The 18,501-nt window shown below is 34.1% G+C and overlaps 1 protein-coding gene across 3 annotated transcripts in view; it reads right to left on the minus strand.

The window, feature by feature from the left end:
* Snap25 (Synaptosomal-associated protein 25kDa) overlaps positions 1 to 18,501 on the minus strand; it is a 762,009-nt gene that overhangs the window by 401,832 nt on the left and 341,676 nt on the right. The window lies entirely within an intron of this gene.

Genomic DNA, 18,501 nt, shown 5'->3' on the forward strand with positions numbered 1-18,501 from the left:
GATCAAAGGTAGAAAGCGTATTTGTTTCGCATATTTTGGCGAACTTTTGTAAAGCTTTATGAAATGGTCTGCTGGGTACAAAGAAACAACACAAACAGCTGTTTCATAAATGCAGATACTATCGTCTGTCAGGGTGAAAAATTAATTCAAATTAGGACATTTTTAATGCAAATTAACTCTGCCGTCTGCCTAGGGTATTAGAATTTAAAACCAATATCTTAATTCCAAAATTTGTGTAAAATTTGTAAACTACCATATAATTTACAAACTCATTACAAAGAACAGCATTAAACGATGTTAATATGCAGTGAAAGCTAATAATAAATATCTACTATCGACCAAAAACACGAAATAACTACCGATTGCAGTGTATTGGTGACAACAAATTCAACAGGAAATTCGAACAATATAAAAAATTCCGAAAAAAATCACGAAATTTGAGTAAAAAACTCCCTACACAAGAACAAATCCAATTGAGAGGCTGTAGGGTGCGAATTTGTACAAATAGCCACGGAATGTAGCGTAATTGTGTCCAAAAATGCAAGAAGAATTTCAAATTATATTGAAATTCGAAAAAAATTTACAAATCGAAATAAATATGTTTAAATAACTCCCTACACAAGAAAAGGTCCAAGGTCCGATTGTAGGGTGCACGCATATCTAAAATGTCCAAAAATATTATTATTATTATTGTTCCCTGACACCGATTTATTATATTTACCACAAAATATAATAATATGTGTCACAGTACTAATTTACTGACCGGGTACTGTGTAATAATACCCCGGCGGGAGACTGTTCAATAAAGCGGACGCGACAGAAAGAAGAATGACCAAAAATTCAATATTTTTGCGTACATGCGTGTGTGTATATATTTGCATGCAAGCCACTTACTGACCGACTAGACGGTACGACAGAGCGACGATGATAGCGTATGTAGCCTTTCAAGCGTGTGTGTATCAATGCAGAAAGGTCCACGAATAGGCCGTGTATTGTAAATATGCAATCGATGTATTTATGAATATATGTTTGTATATTTACACTGCTAATGCTAGAAAATGAAACAAATCGAATGTAGTTGGGAATATTTTGCCAATATTGCAACAACAATTAGCAATAGAAATGTAGAAATTTGGGGCCACAAATAAGGAGAAAATAAAACAACAATGATACAAAAGTTTTTAAAACAAAAAATTATTATTTTTGTTTTGATCTTTCTATTACCACGTCTGTCAACGATTTGGACTTTGGCCGATTGACAAAAAGAGAATCGATGACGTTGTAAAACGGCCAAACAAACACTTGTTTTTGTGTATTTTAATGCTCACTTTGCACTATACGCACCTTGTAATGGTAAGCAGCAATAGGATTGTGGACTGTAATAGCTTTCTAGAATTACGTCAACTGGATTATCCGGCTCGATTCGATCAAATGTCCGCACTATAGGGACTTGGGGGAACAAGTGTTGCAAAGACTCCCCAATGGAGCCAGTACGCCCAATGCGTACGTTTGGCAGTCGGTAACAGTGAAAAGAAAGATGTAAATAAAATACGATAGTTTTATGAGTAAAAAGTTTGACTCAATTGCCGTATTTATTTAATGGTAAACGATATTACCTTTTGTACAATGATATGCAAGACCTTACGATAAAGCGCGGGCAAAAGTTGCTTGCAAGTCAAGCGGTCGATCTTATCTTCTTGTTGTTTTATTTATTAGTTATGTTTTGTGTTGACATCTGCATAGATGCTTCAAAAGGGCGGTTGTCAAGTGAATATTCGTTGAAATCTCTCATACTATTACAGGGGTGTAATAAATGGGAATGAGGAGATTTTAACGATTATGCATATGCAAATAATCAATTCTAACTTTAACATATATAGATTTGCTGCAAAATATGTTTGGGGCATCTGTTAGAGAGACTTTTTTCCTCCGTGTACAATTTACAATCCTTTGTACAAGGAATTACACTGGAAGAGGTCCTATAAATTTCGTTTTTTATACTATTAATTGAAATTTTCCAGAAACCTGCTCTGTTTCTGTACATTGTTTCATAAACAGTTTTTGTATCATGCATATTGTCTGGTCTTTCTAGCTTTATGTCTGTTGCGAAGGCAACACAATCAATTGTTTTCCTTATCTCTTAGCTCATGCTATTGTCGTCTAAGTTTAAACATGTAGAAGACAACATTATCGACGTGTTAACAGATGTTCATCACAATCGTATAAACCCATTGCTACTGACCCCACATCAGCTGTTGAGCGAGCTCCAAACCATCAAGGCACATATTCCATCATCTCGTGCTCTACCTATTCAAGAAGAGAACTTGACAGAGTTCTTCAAATTAATGACGAGTAAGGGAAGTGTTATGAGAAATAGCATCATATTTGAGATTCGCCTTCCATTAGTGGATCTCCAACAGTATGATCTATTCAACGTGGTTCCCATCCCGATGATACGGTCCGGTCAGTTCATCACAATCTCAATCAAGTCTGCCGTATTGGCAGTCAACGCTCATCGGGACGAGTTCATATCTCTGACAGCAGATGAAATGCACAGTTGCATCCATACTACAAACGACGTTTTTATCTGCAACAAACAAGCAAAATTTAACGAAGGCGATCGGTCACATTTATGCGAAGTAAACTTCTTCTTGAATAAATAATCAGAAGCTTGCGACTTGCAGTCAACCGTTTCTCATCAACCTTGGACCCAGATGGCTCGGAATCGATCTATGGATGCTTACTCTAGCCAACATGACAGAATTGACGTTTGTTTGTCGTACAAAAATGACGCATTTGGAGGCACAAGGGGCTGGAACATTAGAGGTTGGGACCGATTGCACCCTAAAAGACAACACCGTTACGATATACGGTCATTATGAAAACAAAACAATTGTACATACATCATATTTGAGACTCAAGGCATTGGACACAATAGCTTCGCCCATTCCAGTCGTCTGGAATTCGAACAAACGGGATAGTTGAACCAAAGGTAGCCGATTCATCGGAAACACGAAGTACCCAGCAGTTAACCATTCCAAGAAGACGTGATACAACGAACATTCATTTCATTTTCATTTATACCTTTATTAATAATCAATAAGCCTTTAAAGGCCAAACAAGATTACAGAGATTTATATATGACACGATAATATATTCATATAAATTAAAAAAAAAAATCAACTTAAACTAAATAAAAATAAACTAATAGCATTAACAATCGCACAATCAACCCTACAATAACCATGACAACTTGCCTAGTCCTGTATTAGTGAGAGTTTTGACGCAATCCAAACTGATTAGTGATTACAGCTTTAAAAGTATTAGGAGAATAAGAAAACCGTCTTTCATTATAAGGAATTAAATTGTTCCATAACCGACAAACTCGAACTATAAATGAAGTTTGCATAACCATGCCGGAAAACTGAGGACATACTAAAGATTGAGATCGGGATGAGTTAAAAAACGTAAAATGTGCTGTAAGATAATGAGGAATTCCAGACCTTATAGTTCTATAGAAAAGTAACAACACCCTTATTTTTAGAAATTCTTCAAAAGAACATCCCAAAAAATCCAAAATAGGAGACGAGACGTGATCGTGTATACGTAAATTGTATACAAATCGAATAATGCGGTTAAAAACCATTTTTACCTTCTTGAAATGAGTGTCAGTCGTACCGGAGAATATTTCTATTCCATAAGTAAGAAGAGGCATTAATACTGAATGTGCTATAATCTTACGCACCTCCAAGGGAAAACTACATCTTGTACAATATATTCTCCTCAACATGAACGATATTCGTGATATTATGTAATTAATGTGATTTTCAAAACTAAGTTTGCTGTCAATGTAAAAACCAAGCGTTTTTATGTAGGAAGAAAACTGAATATTTTCTCCGTTGACAGTTAGGGAAGATGCTCTGGGTGCACCTGTATCAAAAACCACGATTTTTGTTTTAGAAGAATTTAAACATATATAGTTTTCTTCGCACCATATTTTTATCGTCGTGCTACAATACACATCCTTTAACAATAATCTATTTACTAAAGAAGAACAATTTATATAATTTTGTTGCGAAACCTCGTACTTACTATAAACAAGATCAAGATCTTCGACTTTGGAATCTTCAGAATTTTCTAGGTGGGCTAAATATGCTTTGAAAGTTTCCAGACCTGTTTTCCACAATTTGTCAACTTCTTCACTCCTTACTTCGAGATCATACAAGTCCATTTGGTCTTCTTTCATTGCACCGAATTGTGCAGTAAACCTCACCATAGAGTTAGAAGCTCTGAGGAATGTCTCTTTAAGAGTGAAAGCCATTTTTTAGTGAACCAAAACAAACCAACAAAATGGTAAACAAAGTTAAACTGTTTCATAAATAAAATAGTCAACAAAATGACGGATATGTGGCTGGATCTAACAAATAAGCTACCAATTGTAGCGGAATTTAATTCGCAAAAATGCACAAGAAATAGATATTATTTTCCACAAAAGGAGACAATTTTAAAGCTACCAATTGTAGCGCACTGATAAAAAATTGGAAATCGAAACAATATTCAAACTCCCAAAAATTAACGAAATTTTACAAACGAAAAGCAAGCAAAAACCTTGTCGACAACTAAAAGAATCTACGCGCAACCTATTTGCTGAGAATTTGCAATGAGAAATGAAAAACAGTAAAATCCCAAAATTATGTAAATTACCATTTAATTTACCCACAATTTGAAACTATATTAAAATTTCAAAAGCAAATCGCAATAGAAATTTTAAAATAATATTCCAAATTCCTGAAATGTGCTATTTAAACTACAAAATTATGTTAATTACTATTTAATTTACAAAATTATTACCAAAAATGGCACTATACGATATTAATTTTGCAGTAGAAATCAATAAAAATATCTAATGTCAACTAAGAATTCACAAACAACTACCGAATGTAGCGTATATTTGTGCAATAGTGCAACAGGAATTTCGAACAATAGCAAAATTTCAGACAAAAATTACAAAATTCGCTAAAAATATGGCTAAAATACGCCGTGCACAAGAAAAAGTCCAATTGAAGGTTGCACGCAATATCAAGTATTTACAAATAACCACCGAATGTAGTGTTTTTGGGTCCAAGAAACCAATATGAAATTCAAACAATATTAAAATGAAAAAAATTACCAAATTTAGCTAAAAAACTCCCTACACAATAACAAATTCAAATGAGCGACTGTAGTGAGCATGCAATATCGAATTTACACAAATAGGCACCGAATGTAGGGTATTTCTGTGCCGAAAATACAAGGAAATTTTCAAACTATATTGAAACTACAAAACTATAGAAATCCCAATAAATATGTTTAAATAACGCCCTACACAAGAAAAGATCAAATTGACCGATTGTAGGGTGCATGCAATTCCAAAATGTCCAAAAATATTAATGACACCGATTTATTATATTTACTATAAAATATAATATGATAAGATTTTTTTTTTGAGCAATATTTCGCAATTGTTAAAATTGCATCTTCAGGGGTATCTACAAATATATAAATACTAGCAAAATGCCCGCTACTTCGTATGCGGAAAGGATATAAAAAAAACAAATAAACAATATATAATATGGAAATGACAAACACTGAAAATTTGGTCGCACTAATACCAATTTTAATCAATATTTATTTTTATCTTAGTACTGTACGTACCCCTTAAGTTCGTTTTTAAAAAAGATCAGCCGTATCTCACCCTTACACATTAACAGCGAGATCAACGTTGCACACCAATACACACCCTAACTCCAAAAAATAAAAATTCCAGCACTGTCCCTACACCCAAAAACAAATTGAGTACCATTAAGTAATTTTCGTATACTTATGGTACGTATTTCGACGACATATCTCAGCCATACACGGACATTAATACAAAATAATTACAGTAAATTCCATAATAATTACAGTAATTCCAAATCTCAAGATTCCAGCTGTATCCGTTCGTCCAATTCCAAATTGTACCAAACTTAGTATCAAGTCGAACTCTTCGTACCCATAAGAAAGATTTTCCGAAACTACCTCAATCCTTCACTTTAGTAGTAATCTGACTTCCAAATTTCAGGATTCAAACTCTATCCGTTAAACCAAATTAAAATTGTACTCAATTTAGAACAATTTAGAATTTTCGTACCAATTTTCAAAACTTCCTCAACGCAACAGGGCTACAATAATCATACTTTCAAATTGCAGGATTCCACCGCTATCCGTTCACCTACATACAAATTGTACTAAATTTAGTACCATTTAGTGCTTTTCGTAACCATAAGTTTGCTTTTTCAAAACAACCTGAATCCTACTCTTCGACTGTAATCGTAATTCCAAATTTCAGGATTCCAGCTCTATTAATTCACCCGAATCCAAATTGTATCAAATTTAGTACCATTTCTTTCCCAAACAAAAATTTCAGGATTCCAGCTCTACCCGTTCACCCAAATCCACATTGTACCATATTTAGTACCATTTAGTACTTCTCGTACGCACACGTACGACTTTTAAAAATTTCCTCAATACTACACTCCTACAGTAATCTTAATTCCTAATTCCAACGCTATCCGTTTACTAAAATTCAAATTGTACCGAATTTAGTGCTTTCTGTACCCATAAGTACGAATTTCCAAAACTACCTCAATTCTACTGTCCGACAGTAATCTTAGTTCCAAATTTCAGAATTCCAGCTTTATCCGTTCATCCAAATCCAAATTGTACCAAATTTAGTACCATTTAGTACTTTTCGTACTCAAAGGTACGAATTTCTAAAACTATCTCAATCCTACACCCCTACAGTAATCTTAATTCAAAACTTTAGGATTCCAGCTCTATCCGTTCACCCAAATCCAAATTTAGTACTGCTCGTAGTCATAAATACGAACTTCCAAAACCATTTCCTTATTTCAACGCCATTTCCCAACCTTGATACTTAAAATTCAGGATTCCAGTTCTATCCGTTCACCCAAATCCAAATTGTAATAAATTTAGTACCATTTAGTACTTTTCGTACACATAAATACGAATTTCCAAAATTTCCCCAATCCTATGATCCAACAGTAATCTCAATTTCAAATTTCAGGATTCCAGCTCTGTCCGTTCACTCGAATCCCTATTGTACCAAATTTAGTACTTTTCGAACACATAAGTACGAATTTCCAAAACCACCCTCATATCTCAGTCCTACACTTCACAGTAATCTTAATTCCAAATTTCAGGTTTCCAGCTACATACATACGTTCACCCAAATCCAAATTGTACTAAATTTAGTACCATTTAGTACTTTTCGTACCCATAAGTACGAATTTTCAAAACTACCTCAATTCTACACCCCACCAGTAATCTCAATTCCAAATTTCGAGATTCCAACTATATCCGTTCACCCAAATCCCCATTGTCCCAAATTTAGTACCATTTAGTACTTTTCATTCACATAAGTAAGAATTTCCAAAACTTCCCCAGTCCTACACTCCAACAGTAATATCAATTCCAAATTTCAGGAATCCAGCTCTATCCGTTCACTCAAATCCAAATTGTGCTAAATTTAGTACCAATTATTACTTTTCGTACACTAAAGTTTCCAAAAACCCTTTGGTGCATCTTTCTTACTCTTCATCAGTGATCCTCAGTCCAAATTTGAGGAATCAAGCCCTATCCGTTCACCCAAATCGAAACTCTACCAAATTTAGTGCTATTTAGTATTTTTCGTACCCTATGTACGAATTTCCAAAACTTCCACAATATTAAACTCCACCAGTAATCTCTGTTCCAAATTTAGAGATTCCAGCGCTATCCGTTCACCCAAATCCCCATTATACAAAATTTAGTTCCATTTAGTACTTTCCGTACACATAAGTACTAATTTCCAAAACCACCTTCATATCTCAATCCTACACTTCAACAGTAATATTAATTCCAAATTTCAGGTTTCCAGCTCTATCCGTTCATTCAAATCCAAATTGTACTAAATTTAACACCATTTAGTACTTTTCGTACCCATAAGTACGAATTTTCAAAACTACCTCAATCCTACACCCCACCAGTAATCTCAATTCCAAATTTCGAGATTCCAGCTATTATCCGTTCACCCAAATCCCCATTGTATCAAATTTAGTACCATTTAGTACTTTTTATACACATAGGTACGAATTTCCAAAAGTTCTTCAATCCTACACTCCAACAGTAATCTCAATTCCAAATATCAGGATTCCAGCTCTATCCGTTCACCCAAATCCCTATTGTACCAAATTTAGTACTATTTAGTACTTTTCGTACACATAAGCACGAATTTCCAAAACTACCCTCATATCTCAATCCTACACTACAACAGTAACCTTAATTCCAAATTTCAGGTTTCCAGCTCTTTACGTTCACCCAAATCTAAATTGTACTAAATTTAGTACTTTTCGTACACATGATTGGTAATTTTCTAAACCATTTCCTTTTAGAAGCACCACTTCCCAACCTTGATTTCCATACCAAATTCCTATATTCCTGGGGCCTATTATTGATTTCATTCAAATTACAGATTTTGAAATTGAAAATTGAATAGTTATGACTGTACATCTCCATATACGATAAAATTCTTAATTGCAAATAAATCGTGGTAATATGCACAATTCTATTGCACTTTCATTGATTTGCAAACATTTAGTTATTACCAAAAAGTCAGGTCCATACAGTTTTTAGTTGTTGTTATTTCTGGCCGATTTCTGAATTTATTCCCCTAATGTTGTCTTCAACAGCAACGCATTTGTTCATTTGCGTAATTGATGTTTATACACCATTATCACCAACTGCGACATCTGTTGCAATGGAAGATAACAAATGTCTTGTCTTTCTATTATTTAGTGGTTTACGATAAAATAAGTGCGCCTAGAAGTAAACTACAAAATTTGAAATTATGTGTGATCTCTTACGATATCAAGAAGTTATGGCATTGTTAATTTTACACATGTCTTGCAGAGGGCCAACTAAGTGAATAAGTACGTAATAGTAATGAAAAATAAGGATTTTTGTTGTTGTTATTTTTTGTGGTTCCAGGACGAATTTTCTAAAACCCGGCCTTATCTCGCACATTTGCATCAACAGTGACCCACTGGTAAAATTTCAAGCTCCTAGCTTTAGCCGTTTTGGCTGGGCGTTGATGATGAGTCAGTCAGTCAGTCAATCACTTATCACCAAGCTCATTTATATATATAGACTAGCAAAATGCCCGCTACTTCGTATGCGGAAAGCATATAAAAAAACAAATAAACAATATATAATATGGAAATGACAAACACTGAAAATTTGGTCGCACTAATACCAATTTTAATCAATATTTATTTTTATCTTAGTACTGTACGTACCCTTTAAGTTCGATTTTCAAAAAGATCAGCCGTATCTCACCCTTACACATTAACAGCGAGATCAACGTTGCACACCAATACACACCCTAACTCCAAAAAATAAAAATTCCAGCACTGTCCCTACACCCAAAAACAAATTGAGTACCATTAAATAATTTTCGTATACTTATGGTACGTATTTCGACGATATATCTCATCCATACACAGACATTAATACAAAATAATTACAGTAAATTCCATAATAATTACAGTATTTCCAAATCTCAAGATTCCAGCTGTATCCGTTCGTCCAATTCCAAATTGTACCAAACTTAGTATCAAGTCAAACTCTTCGTATCCATAAGTAAGATTTTCCAAAACTACCTCAATCCTTCACTTTAGTAGTAATCTTACTTCCAAATTTCAGGATTCAAACTCTATCCGTTAAACCAAATTAATATTGTACAAAATTTAGAACAATTTAGAATTGTCGTACCAATTTTCAAAACTTCCTCAATGCAACAGGGCTACAATAATCATACTTTCAAATTGCAGGATTCCACCGCTATCCGTTCACCTACATACAAATTGTATTAAATTTAGTACCATAAGTTTGCTTTTTCAAAACAACCTGAATCCTACTCTTCGACTGTAATCGTAATTCCAAATTTCAGGATTCCAGCTCTATTAATTCACCAGAATCCAAAGTGTATCAAATTTAGTACCATTTCATTCCCAAACAAAATTTTCAGGATTCCAGGTCTACACGTTCACCCAAATCTATATTGTCCCATATTTAGTACTTCTCGTACCCATACGTACGACTTTTCAAAATTTCCTCAATACTACACTCCTACAGTAATCTTAATTCCAACACTATCCGTTTACTAAAATTCAAATTGTACCAAATTTAGTGGTTTTCGTACCCATAAGTACGAATTTCCAAACTACCTCAATTCTACTGTCCGGCAGTAATCTTAGTTCCGTTCATCCAAATCCAAATTGTACCAAATTTAGTACCATTTAGTACTTTTCGTACCCAAAGGTACGAATTTCCAAAACTATCTCAATCCTACACCCCTACAGTAATCTTAATTCAAAACTTTAGGATTCCATCTCTATCCGTTCACCCAAATCCAAATTTATTACTGCTCGTAATCATAAAAACGAACTTCCAAAACCATATCCTTATTTCAACGCCATTTCCCAACCTTGATTCCCATACCAAATTTGAAGCTTCTAGCTTTATCCATTAAAAATATGCAATTGGTACCAAATTTAGAAACTTTTAGTACTTTTCGTACACTTATAGGTCGAGTTTCTAAATACCCTTTGGTACATCTGCCTAACTCTCCACCAATGACCACTCGTTCAAAATTTCAGAATTCTAGCTCTTCGCGTTTGCCTAATACAATGGATTCCATATTTAGTACACTTTAGCACTTTTCGTACCCATAAGTACGAATTTTCAAAACTTCCTCAATTCTACACCCACCAGTAATCTCAATTCCAAATTTCGAGATTCCAACTATATCCGTTCACCCAAATCCCCATTGTCCCAAATTTAGTACTTCTCATTAACATAAGTAAGAATTTCCAAAACTTCCCCAGTCCTACACTCCAACAGTAATATCAATTCCAAATTTCAGGAATCCAGCTCTATCCGTTCACCCAAATCCAAATTGTACTAAATTTAGTACCATTTAGTACTTTTCGTACACTCAAGTTTCCAAAAACCCTTTGGTGCATATTTCTTACTCTTCATCAGTGATCCTCAGTCCAAATTTGAGGAATCAAACTCTATCCGTTCACCCAAATCGAAACTTTACCAAATTTAGTGCTATTTAGTATTTTTCGTACCCTATGTACGAATTTCCAAAACTTCCACAATACTAAACTCCACCAGTAATCTCAGTTCTAAATTTCGAGATTCCAGAGCTATCCGTTCACCCAAATACCCATTATACAAAATTTAGTTCCATTTAGTACTTTCAGTACACATAAGTACTAATTTCCAAAACCACCCTCATATCTCAATCCTACACTTCAACAGTAATATTAATTCCAAATTTCAGGTTTCCAGCTCTTTCCTTTCACCCAAATCTAAATTGTACTAAATTTAGTACCTTTTAGTACTATTCGTACACATAAATACGAATTTCCAAAATTTCCCCAATCCTATGCTCCAACAATAATCTCAATTTCAAATTTCAGGATTCGAGCTCTGTCCGTTCACTCGAATCCCTATTGTACCAAATTTAGTACTTTTCGAACACATAAGTGCGAATTTCCAAAACCACCCTCATATCTCAGTCCTACACTTCACAGTAATCTTAATTCCAAATTTCAGGTTTCCAGCTACATACATACGTTCACCCAAATCCAAATTGCACTAAATTTAGTACCATTTAGTACTTTTCGTACCCATAAGTACGAATTTTCAAAACTACCTCAATCCTACACCCCACCAGTAATCTCAATTCCAAATTTCGAGATTCCAGCTTTTATCCGTTCACCCAAATCCATATTGTATCAAATTTAGTACTTTTCATACACATAAGTACGAATTTCCAAAAGTTCTTCAATCCTACACTCCAACAGTAATCTCAATTCCAAATATCAGGATTCCAGCTCTATCCGTTCACCCAAATCCCTATTGTACCAAATTTAGTACTATTTATTACTTTTCGTACACATAAGTACTAATTTCCAAAACTATCCTCATATCTCAATCCTACACTTCAACAGTAATATTAATTCCAAATTTCAGGTTTACAGCTCTATCCGTTCATTCAAATCCAAATTGTACTAAATTTAGTACCATTTAGTACTTTTCGTACCCATAAGTACGAATTTTCAAAACTACCTCAATCCTACACCCCACCTGTAATCTCAATTCCAAATATCGAGATTCCAGATATTATCCGTTCACCCAAATCCCCATTGTATCAAATTTAGTACCATTTAGTACTTTTCATACACATAAGCACGAATTTCCAAAACTATCCTCATATCTCAATCCTACACTACAACAGTAACCTTAATTCCAAATTTCAGGTTTCCAGCTTTTTACGTTCACCCAAATCTAAATTGTACTAAATTTAGTACCATTTAATACTTTTCGTACACATGATTGGTAATTTTCCAAACCATTTCCTTTTAGAAGCACCACTTCCCAACCTTGATTTCCATACCAAATTCCTATATTCCTGGGGCCTATTATTGATTTCATTAATTAGTTATCGATTTCTTTAAATTACAGATTTTGAAATTGAATAGTTATGACTGTACATCTCCATATACGATAAAATTCTTAACTGCAAATAAATAGTGGTAGTATGCACAATTTTATTGCACTTTCATTGATTTGCAAACATTTAGTTATTCACGACATCTGTTGCAATGGAAGATAACAAATGTCTTGTCTTTCTATTATTTAGTGGTTTACGGTAAAATAAGTGCGCCTAGAAGTAAACTACAAAATTTTAAATTATGTGTGATCGTTTACGGTATCATGAAGTTATAGCATTGTTAATTTGACACATGTCTTGCAGAGGGCCAACTAAGTGCATAAGTACGTAATAATAATGAAAAATAAGGATTTTTGTTGTTGTTATTTTTTGTGGTTCCAGGACGAATTTTCTAAAACCCGGCCTTATCTCGCACATTTGCATCAAGAGTGACCCACTGGTAAAATTTCAAGCTCCTAGCTTTAGCCGTTTTGGCTGGGCGTTGATGATGAGTCAGTCAGTCAGTCAATCACTTATCACCAAGCTCATTTATATATATAGATATCACAGCGCAAGTTATTTTTAAATATAACGATTTTTCCAAAAAAGATTTTGCAAATTTGTGCTTACATTAAATACGTAAAAATTAATGTCATTAAATACTTAAAATTAATGTCAAGTCGAACAAATTCCAAATATTTGAAATAAAATCACGGAGAGCGCACAGAAAATCACAAGAATAATCTACAAGCCGATATAAATTGCACAAAAAATATATAGTACAGATAAGTATCCACCTAAGTTATACAAATAACTACCGAATGTAGCGTATTTGTTTCTAGAAAATGCAACTGGAAATTCAAACTATATCAAAATTCCAATAAAAATTTTTTAAATTTTGCAAATTAAATGCAGCTAAAAATACAATTGACAATTGTCCAAATTGCCTTATAGCCTAGACAGACGGCAGTCTTAATTTGCATTAACAGCTTTAATTCAAATTAATTTGAACATTATCCCCTTTCTTAATGCACAAAATCAAAGGAAATTTAAACTGAATTAAGCAATTTCAATATGGCAATGCTGTTGAAAATCAATTGTCTTTTGTCAAATTTCCATGTTTAAGAAAATAAAAAGGGAAAGCATATCAGCAATTTTCGCGTTTCTTCAAAATAAGTATTGGTCTTTCGCGAGTAGAATAGCAGCTAATCGTTTTTCACGCCTTTTAACAAATCTCTTTTTCAAATTTTTATTTTCACAAAAAATGCCATTACCCACCATACCAATTCTATCGAAAATTATATCTTCCTCAAATATTTTTTAAAGTTTTGCAATATTTTTATAATATTAAAAAGACTCAAAAATATCGCGAATAAATTAAATTTATTTTTGCTTCATCGTGGTGAAAAGATCAAAGGTAGAAAGTGTATTTGTTTCACATATTTTGGCGAACTTTTGTAAAGCTTTATGAAATGGTCTGCTGGGTACAAAGAAACAACACAAACAGCTGTTTCATAAATGCAGATACTATCGTCTGTCAGGGTAAAAAATTAATTCAAATTAGGAAATTTTTAATGCAAATTAACTCTGCCGTCTGCCTAGGGTATTAGAATTTAAAACCAATATCTTAATTCCAAAATTTGTGTAAAATTTGCAAACTACCATATAATTTACAAACTCATTACAAAGAACAGCATTAAACGATGTTAATATGCAGTGAAAGCTAATAATAAATATCTACTATCGACCAAAAACACGAAATAACTACCGATTGCAGTGTATTGGTGACAACAAATTCAACAGGAAATTCGAACAATATAAAAAATTCCGAAAAAAATCACGAAATTTGAGTAAAAAACTCCCTACACAAGAACAAATCCAATTGAGAGACTGTAGGGTGCGAATTTGTACAAATAGCCACGGAATGTAGCGTAATTGTGTCCAAAAATGCAAGAAGAATTTCAAACTATATTGAAATTCGAAAAATATACAAGTCGAAATAAATATGTTTAAATAACTCCCTACACAAGGAAAGGTCCAAGGTCCGATTGTAGGGTGCACGCATATCTAAAATGTCCAAAAATATTATTGAAATGTTCCCTGACACCGATTTATTATATTTACCACAAAATATAATAATATGTGTCACAGTACTAATTTACTGACCGGGTACTGTGTAATAATACCCCGGCGGGAGACTGTTCAATAAAGCGGACACGACAGAAAGAAGAATGACCAAAAATTCAATATTTTTGCGTACATGCGTGTGTGTATATATTTGCATGCAAGCCACTTACTGACCGACTAGACGGTACGACAGAGCGACGATGATAGGGTATGTAGCCTTTCAAGCGTGTGTGTATCAATGCAGAAAGGTCCACGAATAGGCCGTGTATTGTAAATATGCAATCGATGTATTTATGAATATATGCTAGAAAATGAAACAAATCGAATGTAGTTGGGAATATTTTGCCAATATTGCAACAACAATTAGCAATAGAAATGTAGAAATTTGGGGCCACAAATAAGGAGAAAATAAAACAACAATGATACAAAAGTTTTTAAAACAAAAAATTATTATTTTTGTTTTGATCTTTCTATTACCACGTCTGTCAACGATTTGGACTTTGACCGATTGACAAAAAGAGAATCGATGACGTTGTAAAACGGCCAAACAAACACTTGTTTTTATGTATTTTAATGCTCACTTTGCACTATACGCACCTTGTAATGGTAAGCAGCAATAGGATTGTGGACTGTAATAGCTTTCTAGAATTACGTCAACTGGATTATCCGGCTCGATTGGATCAAATGTTTAGTCCGCACTATAGGGACTCCCCAATGGAGCCAGTACGCCCAATGCGTACGTTTGGCAGTCGGTAACAGTGAAAAGAAAGATGTAAATAAAATACGATAGTTTTATGAGTAAAAAGTTTGACTCAATTGCCGTATTTATTTAATGGTAAACGATATTACCTTTTGTACAATGATATGCAAGACCTTACGATAAAGCGCGGGCAAAAGTTGCTTGCAAGTCAAGCGGTCGATCTTATCTTCTTGTTGTTTTATTTATTAGTTATGTTTTGTGTTGACATCTGCATAGATGCTTCAAGAGGGCGGTTGTCAAGTGAATATTCGTTGAAATCTCTCATACTATTACAGGGGTGTAATAAATGGGAATGAGGAGATTTTAACGATTATGCATATGCAAATAATCAATTCTAACTTTAACATATATAGATTTGCTGCAAAATATGTTTGGGGCATCTGTTAGAGAGACTTTTTTTTTCCTCCGTGTACAATTTACAATCCTTTGTACAAGGAATTACACTGGAAGAGGTCCTATAAATTTCGTTTTTTTATACTATTAATTGAAATTTTCCAGAAACCTGCTCTGTTTCTGTACATTGTTTCATAAACAGTTTTTGTATCATGCATATTGTCTGGTCTTTCTAGCTTTATGTCTGTTGCGAAGGCAACACAATCAATTGTTTTCCTTATCTCTTAGCTCATGCTATTGTCGTCTAAGTTTAAACATGTAGAAGACAACATTATCGACGTGTTAACAGATGTTCATCACAATCGTATAAACCCATTGCTACTGACCCCACATCAGCTGTTGAGCGAGCTCCAAACCATCAAGGCACATATTCCATCATCTCGTGCTCTACCTATTCAAGAAGAGAACTTGACAGAGTTCTTCAAATTAATGACGAGTAAGGGAAGTGTTATGAGAAATAGCATCATATTTGAGATTCGCCTTCCATTAGTGGATCTCCAACAGTATGATCTATTCAACGTGGTTCCCATCCCGATGATACGGTCCGGTCAGTTCATCACAATCTCAATCAAGTCTGCCGTATTGGCAGTCAACGCTCATCGGGACGAGTTCATATCTCTGACAGCAGATGAAATGCACAGTTGCATCCATACTACAAACGACGTTTTTATCTGCAACAAACAAGCAAAATTTAACGAAGGCGATCGGTCACATTTATGCGAAGTAAACTTCTTCTTGAATAAATAATCAGAAGCTTGCGACTTGCAGTCAACCGTTTCTCATCAACCTTGGACCCAGATGGCTCGGAATCGATCTATGGATGCTTACTCTAGCCAACATGACAGAATTGACGTTTGTTTGTCGTACAAAAATGACGCATTTGGAGGCACAAGGGGCTGGAACATTAGAGGTTGGGACCGATTGCACCCTAAAAGACAACACCGTTACGATATACGGTCATTATGAAAACAAAACAATTGTACATCTATATATATAAATGAGCTTGGTGATAAGTGATTGACTGACTGACTGACTCATCATCAACGCCCAGCCAAAACGGCTAAAGCTAGGAGCTTGAAATTTTACCAGTGGGTCACTGTTGATGCAAATGTGCGAGATAAGGCCGGGTTTTAGAAAATTCGTCCTGGAACCACAAAAAATAACAACAACAAAAATCCTTATTTTTCATTACTATTACGTACTTATTCACTTAGTTGGCCCTCTGCAAGACATGTGTAAAATTAACAATGCCATAACTTCTTGATATCGTAAGAGATCACACATAATTTCAAATTTTGTAGTTTACTTCTAGGCGCACTTATTTTATCGTAAACCACTAAATAATAGAAAGACAAGACATTTGTTATCTTCCATTGCAACAGATGTCGCAGTTGGTGATAATGGTGTATAAACATCAATTACGCAAATGAACAAATGCGTTGCTGTTGAAGACAACATTAGGGGAATAAATTCAGAAATCGGCCAGAAATAACAACAACTAAAAACTGTATGGACCTGACTTTTTGGTAATAACTAAATGTTTGCAAATCAATGAAAGTGCAATAGAATTGTGCATATTACCACGATTTATTTGCAATTAAGAATTTTATCGTATATGGAGATGTACAGTCATAACTATTCAATTTTCAATTTCAAAATCTGTAATTTGAATGAAATCAATAATAGGCCCCAGGAATATAGGAATTTGGTATGGAAATCAAGGTTGGGAAGTGGTGCTTCTAAAAGGAAATGGTTTAGAAAATTACCAATCATGTGTACGAAAAGTACTAAATTTAGTACAATTTAGATTTGGGTGAACGTAAAGAGCTGGAAACCTGAAATTTGGAATTAAGGTTACTGTTGTAGTGTAGGATTGAGATATGAGGGTAGTTTTGGAAATTCGTGCTTATGTGTACGAAAAGTACTAAATAGTACTAAATTTGGTACAATAGGGATTTGGGTGAACGGATAGAGCTGGAATCCTGATATTTGGAATTGAGATTACTGTTGGAGTGTAGGATTGAAGAACTTTTGGAAATTCGTACCTATGTGTATAAAAAGTACTAAATGGTACTAAATTTGATACAATGGGGATTTGGGTGAACGGATAATAGCTGGAATCTCGAAATTTGGAATTGAGATTACTGGTGGGGTGTAGGATTGAGGTAGTTTTGAAAATTCGTACTTATGGGTACGAAAAGTACTAAATGGTGTTAAATTTAGTACAATTTGGATTTGAATGAACGGATAGAGCTGGAAACCTGAAATTTGGAATTAATATTACTGTTGAAGTGTAGGATTGAGATATGAAGGTGGTTTTGGAAATTAGTACTTATGTGTACGGAAAGTACTAAATGGAACTAAATTTTGTATAATGGGGATTTGGGTGAACGGATAGCGCTGGAATCTCTAAATTTGGAACAGAGATTACTGGTGGAGTTTAATATTGTGGAAGTTTTGGAAATTCGTACATAGGGTACGAAAAATACTAAATAGCACTAAATTTGGTAGAGTTTCGATTTGGGTGAACGGATAGGGCTTGATTCCTCAAATTTGGACTGAGGATCACTGATGAAGAGTAAGAAAGATGCACCAAAGGGTTTTTGGAAACTTTAGTGTACGAAAAGTAATAATTGGT

The sequence above is a fragment of the Musca autumnalis genome, unplaced genomic scaffold (assembly GCF_047663935.1).
Source record: "Musca autumnalis isolate F117 unplaced genomic scaffold, ASM4766393v1 scaffold_1, whole genome shotgun sequence".
In the NCBI taxonomy this organism is placed as follows: domain Eukaryota; kingdom Metazoa; phylum Arthropoda; class Insecta; order Diptera; family Muscidae; genus Musca; species Musca autumnalis.